The sequence below is a fragment of the Piliocolobus tephrosceles genome, chromosome 14 (assembly GCF_002776525.5).
Source record: "Piliocolobus tephrosceles isolate RC106 chromosome 14, ASM277652v3, whole genome shotgun sequence".
NCBI classification, from domain to species: Eukaryota; Metazoa; Chordata; class Mammalia; order Primates; family Cercopithecidae; genus Piliocolobus; species Piliocolobus tephrosceles.
Window position 1 is genome coordinate 110656566 of NC_045447.1, and position 19156 is coordinate 110675721.

The 19156-nt window shown below is 39.7% G+C and overlaps 1 protein-coding gene and 1 long non-coding RNA gene across 7 annotated transcripts in view; both read left to right on the forward strand.

Annotated features, from left to right (window-relative positions):
- FANCC (FA complementation group C) overlaps nucleotides 1-19156 on the forward strand; it is a 214408-nt gene that overhangs the window by 101130 nt on the left and 94122 nt on the right. The window lies entirely within an intron of this gene.
- The window catches only part of LOC113219687, a 5835-nt gene continuing 3050 nt past the window's right edge, over nucleotides 16372-19156 (forward strand). The window contains exon 1 of the long non-coding RNA XR_003306648.1: nucleotides 16372-19113. This is a non-coding gene — a long non-coding RNA (uncharacterized LOC113219687). The remainder of the gene's footprint in view (nucleotides 19114-19156) is intronic.

A 19156-nucleotide genomic window follows, 5' to 3' on the forward strand; every position in this document is an offset into this window, starting at 1 on the left:
TTTTACTTCTTCCTTTCGTCTCTACTTTTTGCTTATTAGGTATGTCTTTTTGTCTCTTGCTGGCTGCTCTAGGGCAGCAGTGTCCTATAGAAAAATAATGTGAGCCACAGTTATGAGCCCCATATTTCCCATTAGCAACACTAAAACCTCAAAAGAAAGAAATGAAATGAATTATAAAAACATTTTATTTAACCCAGTGTAATGAAAGTGTCATTGCAACGTGTGGTCAAAATAAACAGAATGAGATACTTTGTTCTCCCTCTCATACTAAATCTTTGAAAGTCAGTGTGTAAGTTGTGGCACATCTCAGTTCGGACAAACCACATTTCAAGCTTTCATTTGCCCATGTGGTCAGTGGCTACTGTGTTGGGAAGCACAGCTCTAGGATTTATAATATTCATATTTTGCCTAATACGTGACTACAAGTATTACTTGAAAATAGAGGACATAAAGTATGTGTATGCTATTAGAACCTCAGCACAGTCTACAGCCACATCTCCTCTCCCTTCTGTTGATCGTAGTGCTACATTTACTTCTAAACATTTTATAAACCCACAGTATATTATTAATTTAGTTTTAAACAAAATTACTGTTTTAACAAAATTGACAAGTAAGGAAAAAATCTTTCCTGTTTACCCACAGATTCTCCCTTTTCAGCACTCTCCTTTCTTCCTGCAGATACATGTTTCCATGTGATGGTGCTTTCCCTCCTCTTGAGCTTCCCTTACCATTGCTTGGAGTGGATGTCTGCTGCTGACAAATTTTCTCAGCTTTGGTTTGCCTGAAAGAGGCCTTATTTCACCTTCATTTTTGCACGATGATTTCTAATTTGACAGTTTTTTTCTTTGCTGTTTGGTACTGTAAAGAGGTGATTCCATTCCTCTGTCTTGCGTAGTTTCTGAGAAGGTTGTTGTCATTTTTGTCTTTGCTCATCTGTGTCTTTTTCTACTTAGGCTGCTTTTAGGAATTTTTTCTTTATCATAGATGTTCAGAAGATTGATCATGATGTACCATGGTGTGGTTTTCTTTCTGTTCATCCTAGTTGGAGTCTTTCGAGATTCCTGTATTTATGCATTTACAGTTTTCACCAAATTTGGAAAAAATTTAGTTATCATTCCTTGAAGTGCTTATTCTGTCCTGTACCCACTTTCCTAGGACTTGAATTCTGTCAGTGTTAACCTACTTGAGGTTTTCCCAAAGATCATTGAGGTTCTTGTCATAATTTTCCCCATCTTTTTTCTCGCTGCTTCCTTTTGGATACTTTTATTGCTATGTCTTTAAATTTCTAAAGATTTTTCTTTTGAAAAAAGGTTTAAAGAAAGAACAATTTTAAATCTTTCTTTAAGTCTCTCTCCTGAAGTATTTAATCTGCTTAATTTTGCTTTGTGTGTTTTTTATTTCATATATTGTATTCTATGTCTGTAGAAGTTGTGACTGGTTCTGTTTTTTTATTTCCCATTCATTTCTCTCCTGATTATATTTTTCTTTAAATACCTGTAATACATGTAATTGTTTAAGGTCTTTGCTGCTTCCCTCATCTCTGCCATTTCCAGCCTGCTTCCTGATGCTGCTTTCCGTTGTGGTTATGGGTCATAGGTTCCTGCTTCGGAGCATGCCAGGTAACTTTCTATTAGATGCCAGGTGTTATGAACATTGCACTGATGAAGGTTTTTATGATGTTTTCTTCTTTTAGAGAGAGTGTTGTTTTATCCCAGCAGACATTTATGTTTTGTAGATTAGGTCTGTCCTTTCCAGGCTTGTTTGGAAACGTTGTTGGGGCAGGTCTATAGTAGCCTTTCTCCAGGGCTCATTTTATCTGCCCTTATGGAGTTTCACCCTACATATGCACAGATTATTATTCAGCCAAAAACTCAGAGCCCCCATGTTGATTTCTGGAGCCTTTTTCTCTATCTGGTTTCCTTCTTGGCCCTCAAATTCTAGCTGCCTTTGCCTTATCAAACTCCAGGGTCGGCCTCCTTAACTCAGCGAAACTTCTGTGCTCTGCTCACGATGGCTCTCCAGCCCTGGTTCAGAAAGTGCACCCAGGCAGAAAGCCAGGCCAGCCATAGGGCTTCCCTCATTGGTTTTTCTGCTTTCACGATCAGTCTCATGCTGCCTTTTGTCAAGTGTCTGAAAATATTTTGTTCAGTTTTCTAGTTTCCTGTAGCAGGAGGATACATATAATAGCTTGCTAGGGTTAGAAGTCCTGAAGATAACTGGAGTGCTTTGAAATCCTTTGAAAGAATTGGTAAGGCTTCAGGAAATTTTTAAGTAGTTTTAGAGGTTAGTATATATATTAATATGCTACTTGACCTTGGTAAAATTAACATTTTCAGGTTATAAAGATCTGTTGTAACCTGTACTCTTAGTATATATAGATAGAGTTTATGGTATATATATGATATGTGTTCAGAGTCTCCATTCTGTAATAATTGCCATTTGTTAAGATTGTTAAGTTGAAAAAAATTGTTGGGCATCTAAATCAGATTGAAAAGGAATTATACCAAATTGAGACTGAATTTTGGAATGGCTATGCCAAGTACTCTACAACATAACTAGCTGCCTGGGTTCAAATCCTGGTGAGTCACTTATTAGCTTATTAGCGTGTGCAAGTCATACAACTTTTCAAAATTACAGTTTTCCATCTGTGTTGACAAAATAACTTGACCACCTTGTAGGATTGTTGGGAGGATTAAGTGATTATTTATGTATATTGTGTGTGTGTGTAAAGCTTTTAGAACAATGCCTGATGTTATGTCCTCAATAAATGTTAATTATTGTCATTGTTGTGATTGCCATTGTTAGGGAACTGAGTTTCTGATTAAGGTAAGATTTATTAAGTCTGAAATTTTTTTTTTACCATTTTAATTGAGACTTCTCTTGCTTTTTTAACCAAGTATAGCATTTTACAATTTAAAGAATAACAGATAACACATATCTATCATCCAGTGTTCGGAAGAGAATGTTACTGATATGTTCAATATCATTCACATAACTGTCCCTGCTCACATATCCTATTCTCTCTTCGTATCTTGAATTTTCTATTTATTGTTGCCTTGCTTTCTTAAAAATAGTTTTGCTATGTATTGATTTAGTCATAAATAATATATATTAATTTTTCCTGTTGCTAAAGTTTTATGTAGATATAATGACATGGATTCTTCTGCCACCTGCTTGTTTGCTCACTGGTGTATTTTTTTGAGATTTGTTCATGTTGGTGCATGTAGTCGTGTGCATTCATTTGTACCAGGGTAGAGTGTGTTAATTTCCAGGTTTTGCTGTCATAAACAGTAGAACTCTGAATATTTCTGTGCAAATTTCCTGGTATACATGTGCAAGAGTTTCTCTGGGCATATATCTGGATGCAGACATTCCAGGTTATAATCTTTAGAAGGCTGCACGCTGGAGCAGACCAGAGTGGAAGTAGGTTATTACAGTAGTCCAGGCAAGGGGTTATGAGGACTTGAACCAGAGTGATTACCTTGGGATGGAGGGAAGCAGATGAATTAGAGATTTTGTCTGGAAATATAAAAAATAGATATTGATGGTGTATTTTATAAAGGGGGCCAGATGAGAAAGAACATCAAGGAGATTCCCAGGATTTTACATCAAGTTGCCGTTTACTGAAATGGGAACTGCTCCCAACAGATAGACCTATTTTGTTTTGTTTTAGTTCATACATGGGCTTTTAAAAAGAATGAACTTTATTTTTTAAAGCAGTTTTAGGTTCGTAGCAAAATTCAGTGGAAGGTACAGGTATTTCCCATATTTCGCCATTCCTACACATGCCTCCCCTGTTATCAACATTCCCCTCCAGAGGGGTGCATTGGTCACAACTGATGAACCTGTCCTGATACGTCCTTGTCACCCAGAGTCTGTAGTTGACACTGGGGCTCACTCTGGGTGGTGTACATTCTATGGTTTTGGGCAAATGCACAATGACATGTATCCGCCATTACAGCATCATACAGCGTGGTTTCCCTGCCCTAGAAATGGTCCGTGCTCTCCCTGTTCATTCCCCTCTTCTCCCTAATCCCTAGCAGCCAGCCATCTTTTTACTGTATCCACATTTTTTCCTTCCCCAGAATGTCCTGTAGTTGGACTAATAGATTATCTAGCTGTTTCAGATTGGCTTCTTTCATTTAGTAATATCATTTAGTAGCTCATTTTTAAAGTGCGAAATAACATTCCATTGTCTGGATATATTACAGCTTATCCATTCACCTACCAAAGGTCATCTTGGTTGCTTTCAAGTTTTGGAATTATGAGTAAAACATCTATGTTTACTAAAACACAGATGCGACAAACATCTGTGTGCAGGTGTTTGTGGGGACACAAGTTTTCAGTTCTTTTGGGTCAATATCAAGGAGTATGGTAGCTGGAAAATATGGTAAGGGTGTGCTTAGTTTTATAAGAAACTGCCAAAATGTCTTCCAAAGTGGCTGCACCATTTTGCATCCCCACCAGCAGCGGATGAGAGTTCCTGTTGTTCTACATCCTTGTCGGCATTTGGTGTTTGCAGGGCTCTGGATTTGGGCCATTTTGGTAGGTATATAGTGGTATCTCATTGCTGTTCTAATTTGCATTTCCCTGATGACATATGATGTGGAGCATCTTTTTGTATGCTGTTTTGCATTTGTATGTCTTCTTTGGCGAGGTGTTCATTAAGGTCTTTGGTCCGTTTTTAATCAAGTAGTTTTCTTCTAGTTAAGTTTTAACAGTTCTTTATATGAATATGTCTTTTGAAAATATTTTCTCCTACTCTGTGGCTTTTTAAAAAATTCTCTTGATAGTATGTATCCTGGCCGGGCGCGGTGGCTCAAGCCTGTAATCCCAGCACTTTGGGAGGCCGAGACGGGCGGATCACGAGGTCAGGAGATCGAGACCATCCTGGTCTACACGGTGAAACCCCGTCTCTACTAAAAATACAAAAACTAGCCGGGCGAGGTGGCGGGCGCCTGTAGTCCCAGCTACTCCGGAGGCTGAGGCAGGAGAATGGCGTAAACTCGGGAGGCGGAGCTTGCAGTGAGCTGAGATCCGGCCACTGCACTCCAGCCCGGGCGACAGAGCAAGACTCCGTCTCAAAAAAAAAAAAAAAAAGATAGTATGTATCCTTTGCAATGACATAGTAGGAGATAATATGGGTGACTTTTCTGTGAAAAGGTTTATGGGGCTGGATGCAGTGGCTTATGCCTGTAATCCCAGCACTTTGGGAGACTGAGGTGGGCGGATCACCTGAGGTCAGGAGTTTGAGACCAGCCTGACCAATGTGGAAAAACCCCATCTCTACTAACAATAGAAAATTAGCCAGGCATGGTGGCGCATGCCTGTGATCCCGGCTACTTAGGAGGCTGAGGCAGGAGAATCGCTTGAACTTGGGAGGCAGAGGTTGCGGTGAACCGAGATTGCACCATTGCACTCCAGCCTGAGCAAGTAGAGCAAAACTCCATCTCAAAAAAAAAAGTCTTATGGATTAGCAGAAGGCAGTTACAGAGTTCAGTACTTTCCTGTCCTTTACCTCTTCCCTGCAAAGTTTATTAGAAGATGGATTTTTAACATCTAGGTTGAAATATTACAGTCAGAGCCGTTTGTGTCACACTCATAAATGTAGTCTAATCTGTATTATTAAAATTTTTAAATAAACACCGAAAAGACAGACAGACACACACATACACTCCGCTCCTCTTCCTCAGGATGAAGTACAATTTGTTACGTTGTATTAAGCCTCTAAACAAACGGCTTCATAGCTCCCGCAGCTTTGTGTTGTTTCTTACCTTTGTCACATTTTGCCGCAGGCACAGTATGTAATGAAATTGGTGGGGGCGGCTGGTGGGGAGGTTGTAACACTGTCATTGATGAGGCGCCTGGGATTTGTCCGCCTGACCTGCCCGGTCTGAGCAGTGGAGCCACCCGGAGTTCCAGGGAGCATCAGTCAGGAGGGAGATGGGCAGTGTTGCATCTTCTGGAGGCCAGCACAGTTCAAAGTTGGTTTTCTGAGTCTCAGGCTTGTGGTTTTAGGATTTCATGGCTTTTGGTGGGTATGTTTGGGAAGGAGGAGTTTTCATTCCTTGCTTAACCTATGCAAATAATCCTGAAGGACTTTGATCACTGGGCAGAGGGATAGGAGACTGCCATCTGTCCTCCAGATGAAAGGGTTCTTCTTGGCAGGAGCACTACAGAGATGGAAATTGTGATTTTTTGGTTGTTTTGACTTTATGCTTCTTGAAAGGATCTTTTAAAAAATTCTTACAGCTCTTTTCTTTTTCTTCTTTATGGTTTATTTCCTTTTTAGTGATAGAAGCCGTGGCCAGCTCTTCATGTGAGTTCACTCACTTGCCCCTCCCAAGGCAGGCACCCTGCTAGAGACCAGTTTAGGTGGAGGTTTGGGGTCTTCCTTGCTCACCTTTGAGCCAGGCTGGCCTGCCAGTTTCTGGCTGGGCTGACTTGCCCTTTAAAAAAAACAAACTTGATATTATCTTGGCTCCTGCAGAGAAGACGTGCAGTGCAGGGCTGGGGGCTGGGGCGGAGCGGGGTTTGGTTGTGCTCCCGTTCTTTACTTCTCCTGCTTTTCTGAGTTCCTGTCCTGGGTGTACTGACCGGCCCTCAAATACCGTGCCTGGGATGATGCTCCCGGAAAATCGTGTCTTTGCAACCCCGTCACTGTCATCATGAACAAAATTAGACAGAGTGGAAAGCAAATTTTTGTTACAAAACAAAGTTTGGGGGTAAACAGACCTGCAGAATTTTACAGCTGCTGTGTTTCTTGGTGTTCTCCTGTGTGTTTAATCACTGGACAGATGCCAGGGTGAATGTTATTGTTCTCTTGGTGCATGTTTAACCTGCATCTTAGCTGTTTAGTAAGAGGTTTAACTTGGGCCGTCTATCTTCTTTAAGAGCTTGAAAGGGAATTTGGAGTAGCATATCTGTTTTCATTGCAGCGTTAGATGTACAGTAAGTTAAACCATTTTTGTGAAAGTTGAAAGCATAATGTTAAAACTGTCCAGTTTTTTAGCTATTTGTGCACATTAAAAATAACTGGCTATTTATGCTCAGTGGTTTCCTTGTTAGACAATGTAGGGGACTTGCCACAACACATGCAACAGATTATAAAAAGACTGCAAATGTAATAATTACAACATGGCGCAGACCGCGCTGGCAGATACCGGGATCCAGCACACTCTTTAATCACCATGCTTCCCATAGTGTGGGTGGCCATGGTCCGCAGACGTTTCAGGCGGGCCAGTCCCCTTGCAAGAGCACAAGTAAACAGCATTCCACGGCTTTTCAGGATTTTTACTTTGAAAAAGTATAGCATTTCTTTTAGGTTGTTTTCCCTTTCTCCCTTCTCCTTCTCCCGCCTCCTTCTCTAAATTTTTGTTGTTTAGAATGTTTTATTTTTCAGGCAAAACCTTTTTGCGTATGCTTTTGCTTTCTTTTTCCAGCTTTTATTTGGGCCAACAAAATAAAACATTTTTTAATACTCCCAAAGTCTGTTTCAGCACAAAAGCTGAAAATGACCAGTAGAATATTTTGCTCTTTGGAGAAATTAGCAACTTTTCATTATAAGTCCTGGTAAATTGAATTCTATCAATTTATTTCCTTATTTTTTAAAAATTTAACTTTTACCCCTTGTTTCCTTTGATGTTTGTTTGATTAAATGAAAATTTGAGTCATTTGCAAAGTTTTTTCTTCCTCATTCAAAAATGTTGTTCTTGCTAGCCTGTTTTGTTCTTCTACTTTCCCTTTTTTTTGAAGCTTTTATGATCTTAGTCTTTAATGTTAATGAATATTGATAAAAGAAGCAAGTCACTAGTTTTTGTTCGTTAATGAGAGTTACAGAGTTTATTAAAGCTCTCGGTTAGTTTCTCTGGGGAGGAGTTATTTTAAGTAATAAATGTGTACAAATGGAAATGTAACATTCCGAAGCTTTACCATTTTCTCTGAAAGTGTTTTTTTTTTTTTTTAAAGGAAAGACTTGGAGAAACACATTTTAATAAAGAACAGTTAATATTACAGATGTGCACCTTTCTCTTCTTCCCTAGGGAATTCCTTAGGGGGCGCTGTCTTGTTGCTTTAAGTCATAGACAGACTGTTCCTAGTCTTCATATATATTTAATTAAAGACGGTTGTCAAGTTTTTTTAAATATAAAATATGACATCTTAGCTGCTATTTTATATAAGCACACATAATTGAGTAATATAAAAGAACTATGTAAAAATAGTTTAGGTGTATATATCATAAGATATAGTCCTGAATAAAGTCATAGTATACTGGACCTTTTTTTTACATAAGCTGATTAAAAATGAATTGCAGCAATTATAATTTATAATGACATTGTCAAAGCTAGCTTAAAGAGAAAGTGGTGTGATTATACATTTTAGAAGGAATGACTTCCTTTTACGATCATACCTGTGTAGAATGCAGTGCTATACATAATTTTTGGAGTTCTGTTGTTGTTCATGAAAGCATTTTAAAAATGCTTTAGTCATTTTCATTTATGATAAAGCTAATCTAATTCTCTATTCTGATGCTTCTTGCCAAGCTTCAGATCATAACAGCTTAATTTAAGACAAAAATTGCTGGCTAATCCCCTTTGGTATTTTGAAGCTATTTTGGGCACCCTTTGTTCTGTGGTACGTTCCATTCTGTTTATGGGGAGCCATCGGGTGTTTGATGTGGGACCCTCTGGCAGAGGAGATTGGAACTCCAGAGTCTGGGTGCAACTGGTACAAGTTAAGGACGCTGAATTTAACTTGCTTTTGGATTTGTCTTTCTTCTATATAAACTGAAGGATTACATTTACTTTTAAATGGAGTAGGGTAAGGCAGGTTGGGTTTGATTTTCGAAGTCACCATTTGGAGTTTGGTAACCATATCAAAAGCGAGGATTTTGACAGATTTAATTTTCGTATTACTGGTTAACATATACTTGTGGCTAAGTGTTTAGTCTCCCCTTTCCTGAGCTTCCTGATGGGTGTCAGATTTGCATTAAGACGCCAAGGCCATCCCTCCTACACACAAATAATGTGTTCTGGAAGTTCTTAATCCCTCATTTCAGACTCATGTTGTGGTTCCCACCGAGTGGGCTGCCTGAGACCCAGTGGAAGTTCAGCAGGTTTCTGTTTACAGGCATGCTCTCAGAACATCTCCCCAGTTACCAACGCCTGATTAATCGGTCTAATTAATGTCCTCATGATGGATGTCCATGGGTCTATGTAGATGAAGCTGCTTGAATTCCATTCATAAAACAGATATGTAGCCATATAAGAGACATGAGTAATGGACGACTAGAAGACTAAATGTTCTGCGTATTACTTTTTGTGGTTCCTTCAGTGAAATATTTTACATAAGTTTAAACTACTATTCTTGAAATTATTTTACTTTCCTGGCCTTTTGTCTATAAAGAACACATTAGTATATATACTAACCGTGTCTTACTATTGAACATGGTGCTTCTGTGCTCCTGGTGATGTTTACAGTTCTGTATCCCCTCCACTCCATCCTAAGTGTAAGTATACATTGTTAGTGTTTTTGTGTTATAGATTAGCAGCTCTGAAAATGTGGTCCAAGGACTATGGGGTCTTCAAGACTATTTTAGGAGGCCTACGAGGTCCTCCCTTTTCCAGCTATGTAATTGTATTATGCTGGATTTTCTTTAGAAATTGAACTAAAGCAGCATATCACAACAGATTGAATGCTGCAACAGGTAGGATAACATAGCTGTCTTCTACTGAGACAAACATTAAAGAGATTTGCAAAAAAAATGTAAAACAGTGACACTCAAAACTTTTTGTTTTGTTTTGTTTTGGAAAACTTTTTTTCATAAATAATATTTTTGTTAATATGTAAAGGGTTATTATCTCATATTAATTACTAGGTAAAAATTTTAAATTTTTCTGAGGCTTAATTACCAGTACAGTAAATAGTGATAGATAAAACCAAAATAAAAAGTGCTTTGGGATCCTGAGACCAGAAAACTTAAGAACTGGTAATATATATAATGTAGAGTGAAATTAGCCTACAGTTACGAGGTTTTAATGAACTGTCTCCTGCACATTTTCAGGTTTTTTTTTTTTTTTTTTTTTTTTGAGACGGTCTTGTTCTGTCACCCAGCCACAAGGCTGAAGTGGCCTCCAGCTCTGGGCTCAAGCAATCCTCCCACCTCAGCCTCCCGAGTAGCTGGAACCACAGGTGCGTGCCACCGTGCCCAGCTATATTTTTGTGTTTTTTGTAGAGATGGGGTCTTGCCATGTTGCCCAGGCTGGTCTTGAACTCCTGAGCTCAAGTGATCTGCCCACTCAGGCCTCCCAAAATTCTGGGATTACAAAGTGGCATGAACCACTGTGCCTGGCCTCATGTGTCTTTTTATAAATCAATTATCAAGCAAAGTTGCCACTGTCCTCTTGTAAATTTAATAAGGAGTCATAGGTTTTAGAGTTATGATCCCTCTTACTTATTTAGTTGATATTTCTTTGTAGTTTGATATAATCTGGACCTATCTGAATTGTGATATGTGACTTTTAACAAACATTGTAGATTGCCGTCTTTCATATGTGATTTCATGCCATTCATGGAATCTGCGGCAATTTCAGTAACGATAGAACTCATCATTCTTGTATATACTTGGGATGTTTCTAACCACATTTGCCTCAGTTACCTAATATTTTTTGTTTTTCAATTGATTTCTAATTTGGGGATGAAGAAGAAAAAGAATGTAATTGGCAAAATAGCTATTATTTGTTGCCTTTATTCTTATTTCACACTTTCCATTTTTAGTTTATCTTGCTTTGTAACCAATCCTTTAGAATGTAATTACTTCTTAATTGAAAGGGGCTACTGCCCCACAGAACAAACTTTTGTAATTAGAAAAAGAGTCCCATAACATCTGATCTGCTTCCTTTGCCCTGAGCATATTTGTTGGCTACTTATGGCAAAGTTGACTCACTGGTGGGAAGCTGCCTCACTCCTCACCTGTGCTGACCAGCTGGCTCTTTCTAGAGGCAGCCCTGTCGCTGTTCAGCCCAGTTCTATCTGCCCTGACATCTCCACCTCTGCTGGGGCAGTTTCCCCAGTTCTCTTCCCAGCGAGCAGCACTCCTGGAGTCGTCTTTTAGTCTCCGGTCACATGGATGAAGAGGAAATGTTCCTCCTTCTCCGAGCTTAATACAGTTTTATACATTTGATGTTGTAGGTGATTTGCATGACAATGAGCTTATTAAATAAGGCTGTTTTTTGAGTTCTGCCAAATGTCTAATTGATTTTTTCAGTTTTCTTCCAAGATTATCGTTGTCAAGAACCATCTGCCTTATATATTACATTAAATGGGTAAAAGCTGCAAATACTTCTTTAAGTAAAATATAGGTGTGTATCTTATAGAAAGTAATGCAATATCACCAGTCTGAGGTTTGGAGTATATTAAGGTACTTGGTTTCTGGAAATCTTTTTAAGCTTGGAAACCTTTAAACCTGTGACTTAAAAATGGATCTACAGCTATCTAAGTAGGTGGCCTTCTGTGTCTTGGCTAGTTTTAGAGTGTGGTGTTTGTTTCTTACGCAAAAAGGAACAAATTTAAATCACTAGGTACTAACCCAACAGATTTCAATGTGGATTAGGTAAGAAATAATTGTAGTTCTTGTGTGGTGGCACAAATTTTCTTTCCCTGCATTTTGTTTATGCAGACTGTTTTTTTTTCCTTCATCCTTTTCTTTTTTTCACTGCAAAAGGAAATCGCAGTTTTGTTAGTGGATTGCTTTGAAGAAAATGCAGAGGGAAAGAGAGAACCAGACTTGACTCGTGATTACTTTTCACGAGTGTGGATAAGTATGGGCTTCAAGACTTGCCAGGCCTTCAATTCTTTGGATTGCTTTTTTTCTTAACATTTCCAAAGGTTTTGTTAGTGACTTTCAAATGGAACTTCAAGCCTTGGAACAGTTCCATTAAAAAGTTGTGTGGTCTTCGCCACAGTAGCAGCATGGTTTATTTTTCCTGTACTAGTTTCACAGAGGTTAACTGAGCTGGAAATGATGAGAGACTAGCAGTGCAAGGGGGTGGGTGTGTGCTATGTGTATGCTTTTTCCCTCTTGATTTATGCAAAAAAAAAAAAAAAATTTTTTTTTTAATTAGCGTTAACGTGTACTTTAAATGTTGTTTAAAAAGGAAGCAAGTCAAATTATCCTAAAATGCTTTATACTGCATTGTTGAAAACTTTCAAAAATGTTCTCTTTTGTTAATTGTATTTTTATATTGCATAGTACCAGCCCACATTTATAAAAGGCAATTCATTGTGCAGATTTGCTTTCTTGATGGGAAATGTACTACAGTTTAAGCTCAGCATAATCTTAGTTGACGTGTTCTGGAGAGTGCTTTTTATCTGTCTGAATTTAAAAGAACACTTGACTGTGTTCATGATTGAGGCAGTTTTATTCCTGGTTCAAATAAATATCTTGAAGTTAAAATATGCACCTTTTATTCCTTAGGTGAGTATATTTTTTAAGAAAACATGGTCTTTATTTATATGTCATCTGCTTGTTATATGCATAAGTTACTCAAAGAATAGTCAGTTTCTAATGAAAATAACAATTACATTAATACTTTAGATTTTAATGCTGTTTTGTAAATTTTAAAGGAAATTCATATATCTCATTTAATTCCCACAACAACCTCATGATATTCCAGGGCAGATATAATTATCTCTATGTTATAGATGAGATGAGAAATGTCAGGCCTTTGCCTGAAATCCCCCATTTGGTAAATGAAGGAGCTGGGTCAAGTCCACATCCCTGACTCTGCTGTCATCTTGCTGCTCTCCTGTTAACAGCCGCTTAGACCTCCTTGATGGTTTACAGAGTGGCTTGTGGATGGACAGCTGCCATAATATTGTTTATAACACACACTTATTGGCTGCTTACAAATTTCACACATTTTGAAGTAAGACTTACCTCAGTTAATTGCTTCACCAACTCTGAGTTGGGAACTATTATTATATCCCTATTCCGTAGATGAGGAAACTCGGGTTCATTAGATAGGTGAGTTGAGCTTCCTAGGGTGATGTAGCCAGTAAGTGGTGGGTACCAGTGTGAACCCCAGCAGCTTTGCTCTGAGATCCGGGGTCCCTGACTGCTACCATGCATGAGCTCCCAGTTGTGATTCATGTGCCAGATTTTCCAATACCAGCTATTCACTAGTGTTTGTAAGAGCATCTGTTTGCGTTCATCTGTAGTCTTGAAGATTTGACCATGAAAACTTAGAAATGAGAGGTTTACCCACTTTAAATTTACACCAAAATAAAAGAAAAATTTTAAATATGAAATACATATTATTATCAGTAGCTATACCACATGGAGCAGATAGATACTAACTTGTATCAATCATCCTAAAAATAAGGTAAGTGTTTATTAAGAAACAAAGAGGGTTCGTATAAGCTGGGTAAATTTTTTTATGTAATAAATGTCCTCTCTGTTGTATAGAAGGTTTTTAAAATATAAAACTTTTGGGGGGAAATGAAGTATAGAAGGTTTCACCTAAACAGCAGAGCCATCGTACCAAGGCGAATGTGTACCTTTCAGAACTCTGGAAGTCACTACTGTAAACTCTCATCCTTGGAATGGAAACCAGGAGCCTCTGGTGGTGGTTTTTTCTCTGTTCCCTTGCCCCTCCATTCAACAAATGGAATGCCTGTGTGCACCGGGCACTGCCTGTGCCGTGCTGGGCACACAGTGGTGGTCAGATGGTCCAGGAGGCAAACAGCCATCAGTCAGTACTTTCTTAGACCGAGAGACCATGCCCTGGGAGAAGGGTGGCTAGTAAAGTCATGGCAAATGGACATGAGGTGGTCTCGGCTGGAGCTGACACCGGGAGGGCAATTAGGGCTTCAGTAGGTGAGGAGGAGAGGGAAGGGGACGTGGGAGGTGAGCAGAACGCGCTGGGAGGAGGCATGGCGAGTAGGAGGGGCCCAAGGAGGCAGAGAGGGCTGTGGGTGCAGGATGGGGCTGCAGAGTCAATCCTGGGGAGGCCTTCTCCACCCTTCTCTCAGGGCATGGTCTCTCGGTCTAAGAAAGTACTGACTGATGGCTGTTTGCCTCCTGGACCATCTGACCACCACTGTGGTCAGATGAAAGTTGTGAACCCTCTTCACAGGATCGGTCATGAGGGACTTCTGTTTTTAGCAATTGCAAACTCAGAAATCAAGCGACACAGCCTGAGGATGAGAAAACTCAGACTAAATATGAGCATATGAAAAATATGCTTCAAAACCTGAAAAAGCTCATAATACAGTAACTGTGTTCTTAGTCAGGGTCCAGGGAAGGGTAGAGGCCACAGGAGGTGAGCCTGTGGTTTAGGACTAGGGGTGTCTGTCAGTTCCAAAGGAGACAGTTCAGTTCCAAAGGAGACAGTTCAGCAGCAAGGTGCTTTTGAGAGCATCGCAGGACTAGGACGGGAGAAATCAGAGTCTGTGGTCTGCCAACCAGGCACGTTCTGGCAAACCTTTTACTTGAGGTTGGGATCTTGAAGGGAAGCACCTGAAGAGTAAGGGTGAACTGAAGCAGACAGGCCCTCGGAGAGTGTGCTGGTCACCCTCAGATCATCTCAGTCACTGACCCTGGGTTAGGGGAATCCTGGATTGCTAGTGCTTCAGGTCTGACAGAAGCCTCTTTGGAGGAAGACAATATTATCTTGGTGTCTCAAATTATTTCTGTCAGCAGTTTTGCAAGTGTAGTGTCATGTCTGGTGTAGATAGAAATAACTAGGTACACAGAGCCAGGATAACAAAATTGAATCAGTAGAAATAGCAGACAATGAAACAGACACATAGGGGCTCCATATATTAGCATTAAGACTCAGACTTTAAAGTAGTTATTCTAAACCAATCAGTGTAATCCACCATGTTAAAGAAGAAAAAACGTGATAATATCAATTGATGCAGGAAAAAATGCATTTAATAAGATCACGATAAAAAAAAAATCTCCTAGCCGGGCGAGGTGGTGGGCGCCTGTAGTCCCAGCTACTCGGGAGGCTGAGGCAGGAGAATGGCGTAAACCCGGGAGGCGGAGCTTGCAGTGAGCTGAGATCGGACCACTGCACTCCAGCCTGGGCGACAGAGCGAGACTCCGTCTCAAAAAAAAAAAAAAAATCTCCTAACAAATTAAGAATAGTGGGAAATCACCTCAGCTTGATAAAGGGCATCTACCAGGCACCTACAGTGAACGTCACACTTCGTAGTGAAAGATTGAATACTTCCCTGCTAAGACCAGAAACAAGGCAAGGAGATTTGTTCTTACCACACTGGAAGTTCAAGACACTGTTATCAGTCAAGAAAAAGAAAGAAAAGGCCTGCATATTGGAAAGAAAGAAAAACCATTGCTATTTGCAAGTGATATAATCATTTACATAGAATATCTTAAAGAATCTACCAAAAACCAAAAGAAATAAATTCTTAGAATTGATACGTGAGATCAGCAGAGCTGCAGGATACAAAATCAACACACAACAGTCAACTGCATCTCTATATACTATCAATGAACATTTGAAAACCAAAATTAAAAACACAATAACTTTTAGAGTCACTCCAAAGAAAATAAAATGCTTAGATATATGTATAATAAAATGGGATCTGTATAATGAAAGTTACAAGGTGCTGATGAAATAAATGGAGAGACATATAGTGATGATGCGTTGAAAGACTCAACTTGAAGATGTCAGTGCTTCTCAAATTGATCTATAACGTCAAAGCATTTCCTATCAAAATTTTAGCAAGGCTTTTTATATTCATAGACAGACTTATTCTAAAATTTGTAGGGAAAGGCACAAGCCCTAGAATAGCTATAACAATTTTGACAAGAACAAAGTGGGAGAAATCCCTGTTAATACTAAGTCTTTACTATGATAGCTGCAGTAATTAGATCGTGTGATATTCACAGAGGCGTGCACACATAGATGAGTGGAACAGAACGGAGAACCTGGAAATAGACCCACACCAGTATGTTCACCTGGTTTTTGACAAAGGTACAGAAGCAATTCAATGGAGAAATTTCAACAAATGGTGCTTTTGCAATTGGACATCAACCTAAACCTCACAACGTATACAAACATTAACTCAAATGGATCAGAGACTTAAATGTAAAATGTAAAACTGTAAAACTTTTGGGTAAAAAAACAGAAAATCTTTAGGCTCTAGAGCTAGGCATAGTTGTTTTCCTGGGACGGAGTCTCGCTCTGTCGCCAGGCTGGAGTGCATTGGCGCCATCTTGGGTCGCTGCAACCTCTGCGTCCCGTGTTCAAGTGATTCTCCTGCCACAGCCTCCCAAGTAACTGGGACTACAGGCACATGCCACCACGCCCAGCTAACTTTTGTATTTTTAGTAGAGATGGGGTTTCACCATGTTGGCCAGGCTGGTCTCCATCTCCTGACCTCGTGATCTGTCTGCCTTGGCGTCCCAAAGTGCTGGGATTACAGGCATGAGCCACCAAGCCCAGCCAAACTAGGCATAGTTTCTAGACTTGCTACCCCAAGCATAATATGTAAAAAGAAAAATCAACTGTGTTAGAACCTCATCAAAACTAAAACCTTAGGTTCTGTGAAAGTCCATGTGAAGGACAGTGCAGACCGGGAGGAGGTATTTGCAAACCACAAATAACAGAGGACTAGTATCTAAATATAAAGAAATCTCAAAACTCATTAGGAAAAAACAACCCAGTTAGAAAATGGGCAAACACTGTTTCACCAAAAAAGTGAAATAAGTTCATGAGCAAAAAAAAAAAAAAGGGCAAATAAACGCATGACAAGATATTTCACATCGTTAGCCATTGAGGGAAGTGAAAAAATAAAACCACAGTGGGCTATCACTACGCACCTATCAAATGGCTAAAATAAAAGCCAGCGAGAACATAAAATGCTGGTGAAGATGTGGAGGAGCTGCATTATTCATGCATTTTTGGTTGGAACATGGCTGTGGATAGTTTGGTACCCAAGGCAAGTGCTCTCCTGCATCTTCCTAGTGCCAGCCTTGACAGGCTGCTTGTTGACTTCTCACAGAAGTGAGGGAAGCTGGGAGACAGTGTAATGATACCTTCAAATTCATGGGGGTGGAGGAATCCTTTAAAAATCAGACATTTTAGGTAAACAAAAAGAAGGAGAATTTGTCACCAGCAGAGCTCCACAAAGGGAGTCTAAGTCTATTCTTCAGGCAGAAGGGAAATGACCAAAGTAATCCTCCATCTCCAAAAATGTAAGAGATCTAATTAATCTAGTTTCCATGCTCTGCCTGGCCCCATGAGTTTTGGCCCTGGCTACACGTCAGAATTACCAATGGAATGAAAAAAAAGAAAAAAAAAAAACCCCTGAAGAAAAAACCAACCCTGTACATCCTTCTTCGGTTGGTTTGGTGTATGGCTCAGGGTCACTAATGGTACTGGTGTGCAGCCTTGGAAGTAACAGGGTGGACTCAGAAGGAGAGAAGAAAGTGGTGTCATGGCTTAAATGGAAACACTGTCCTCCCGGTTCCTGGGCCTCACCTTTATGCCTGGTATGTCTTCCTGCGGCAACGTTCGTTCTGGCGAGGCTGAAATGACCCTCCACAGTTCTGGCTTCTCCCTCTGTTGCTCTGGTCAGCACCAAATCCCGTCCGTCACACCTGTGTGGGATCTCACGCTTTTTTCCTTTTCTCTTCATTGCCATTGCCACCCTTGCAATGTGGGTACTTTTTACATTTTGACTGTGACAAAAACCGCAGTTACTTTTGCACCAACCTATAGTCTCTCCGCTTCCACAGTGTCATCTTCGTCTTTCAGTTTGTCTTGCACAGTCTTACCAACCCAATCTTTGTAAAGCGTAACTCATGCTACTGCCCTATTTAGAGACATTTTTAGTGCTCCCCTCCCCACTGTTCACAAAATAATCTCAAATTTAATACTTTTGAAAACAAAATCAAGTTGTTTTCCTATTGAATACCCTTTGATCACACCCACAGCTCCTGTTACCACAGCATACGAGGTGCGACATGATTGGAGGCCTGTTTCATCTCCACCCTCATCTCATAGCACTCCTTCTTCTGCTCACCATGGCCCAGCTAGAGTCTAGGTTTTTCCTTGCCTTTGGGCTGAACTGGCCAGTTACTCCACAAGCTGTTTGCATGCTCTTTTCTTACCTTTCAGGTCTTGATCCCATGCTTAGTCTGTGGAGTAGCGCTCCCTTGCTTATCTAGAGTGAATCGTATCCATTTCTAATCTAATCAGCATGCTCTTCATTTCTTTTATTGTTGGTCATCTTCATCTTGTTGACTTCTATACGTGTTCGTTGCCTCTTCCCTTTTTCCTCACTGGAATGTAAACCCCATGAAGGCAGCCGCCTCAACTCTTGTTGGCTGCTACATCTCCAAAGCCAGGTACGTAGGAGGTGCTCAATAAATATCCCCTAATCTATTTTGAACATAAATACACTAAAGATTTCATAATAAAGCAACTTTCTGGCAAGAGAATCTTTTTTGTTCAGTGATTTTGACAGTATAGTACTACGTAGTTGATTGTTGAAATTCTGCCTGTTTCATTCTTACATGTAACCTTTGGATGAATGAAGGGCAGGAAATGTGGTAGGAAATGAAACCGTGTAGGAAAAAACTGATATCTAGGTTGGACAAACAAACTGGAAATAGAATTCTGTCATTTCTGCAAGATCCAAGAGGCTCTATCTTGACTATATCTTTATGTCTCTGAAATTTCTGTAGTCTTTCTCTGTTGCTTCAGTGATAGTAATTTTAAAATTTTAATAGATTACAGGTACTGTTTTAAAAGGGACATTTCTAGAGAGGTGATATTTAATAACGTATTTCAATGGTGTTTTACAGTTTGTTCATTCGTAATTGCATTGAACAACTCCCTGTGAAAAGTGTTATATCCTCACTTTGAAAATGAGAAAAGTAAGGTCCTAAATGTTAAGAAACATTTAAAAAACAAGTTAAGTTGGGAGACTGGGACTGAGGTCTTTGAATGTCTAATCCAGTGTCTGTGTTACTACTGGGTTTCCCATCCCTGGGGTGTCCAGTTTCAACTGAAAGTACCTGTGGCAGGAACCGGAGATGTAACAGACTTGCTTGTCTCCCAAATGTGGAAACAAATGAAGGTGCCTGCCACCAGGTCACCTTCACGTAGCAGCACGATGTCTG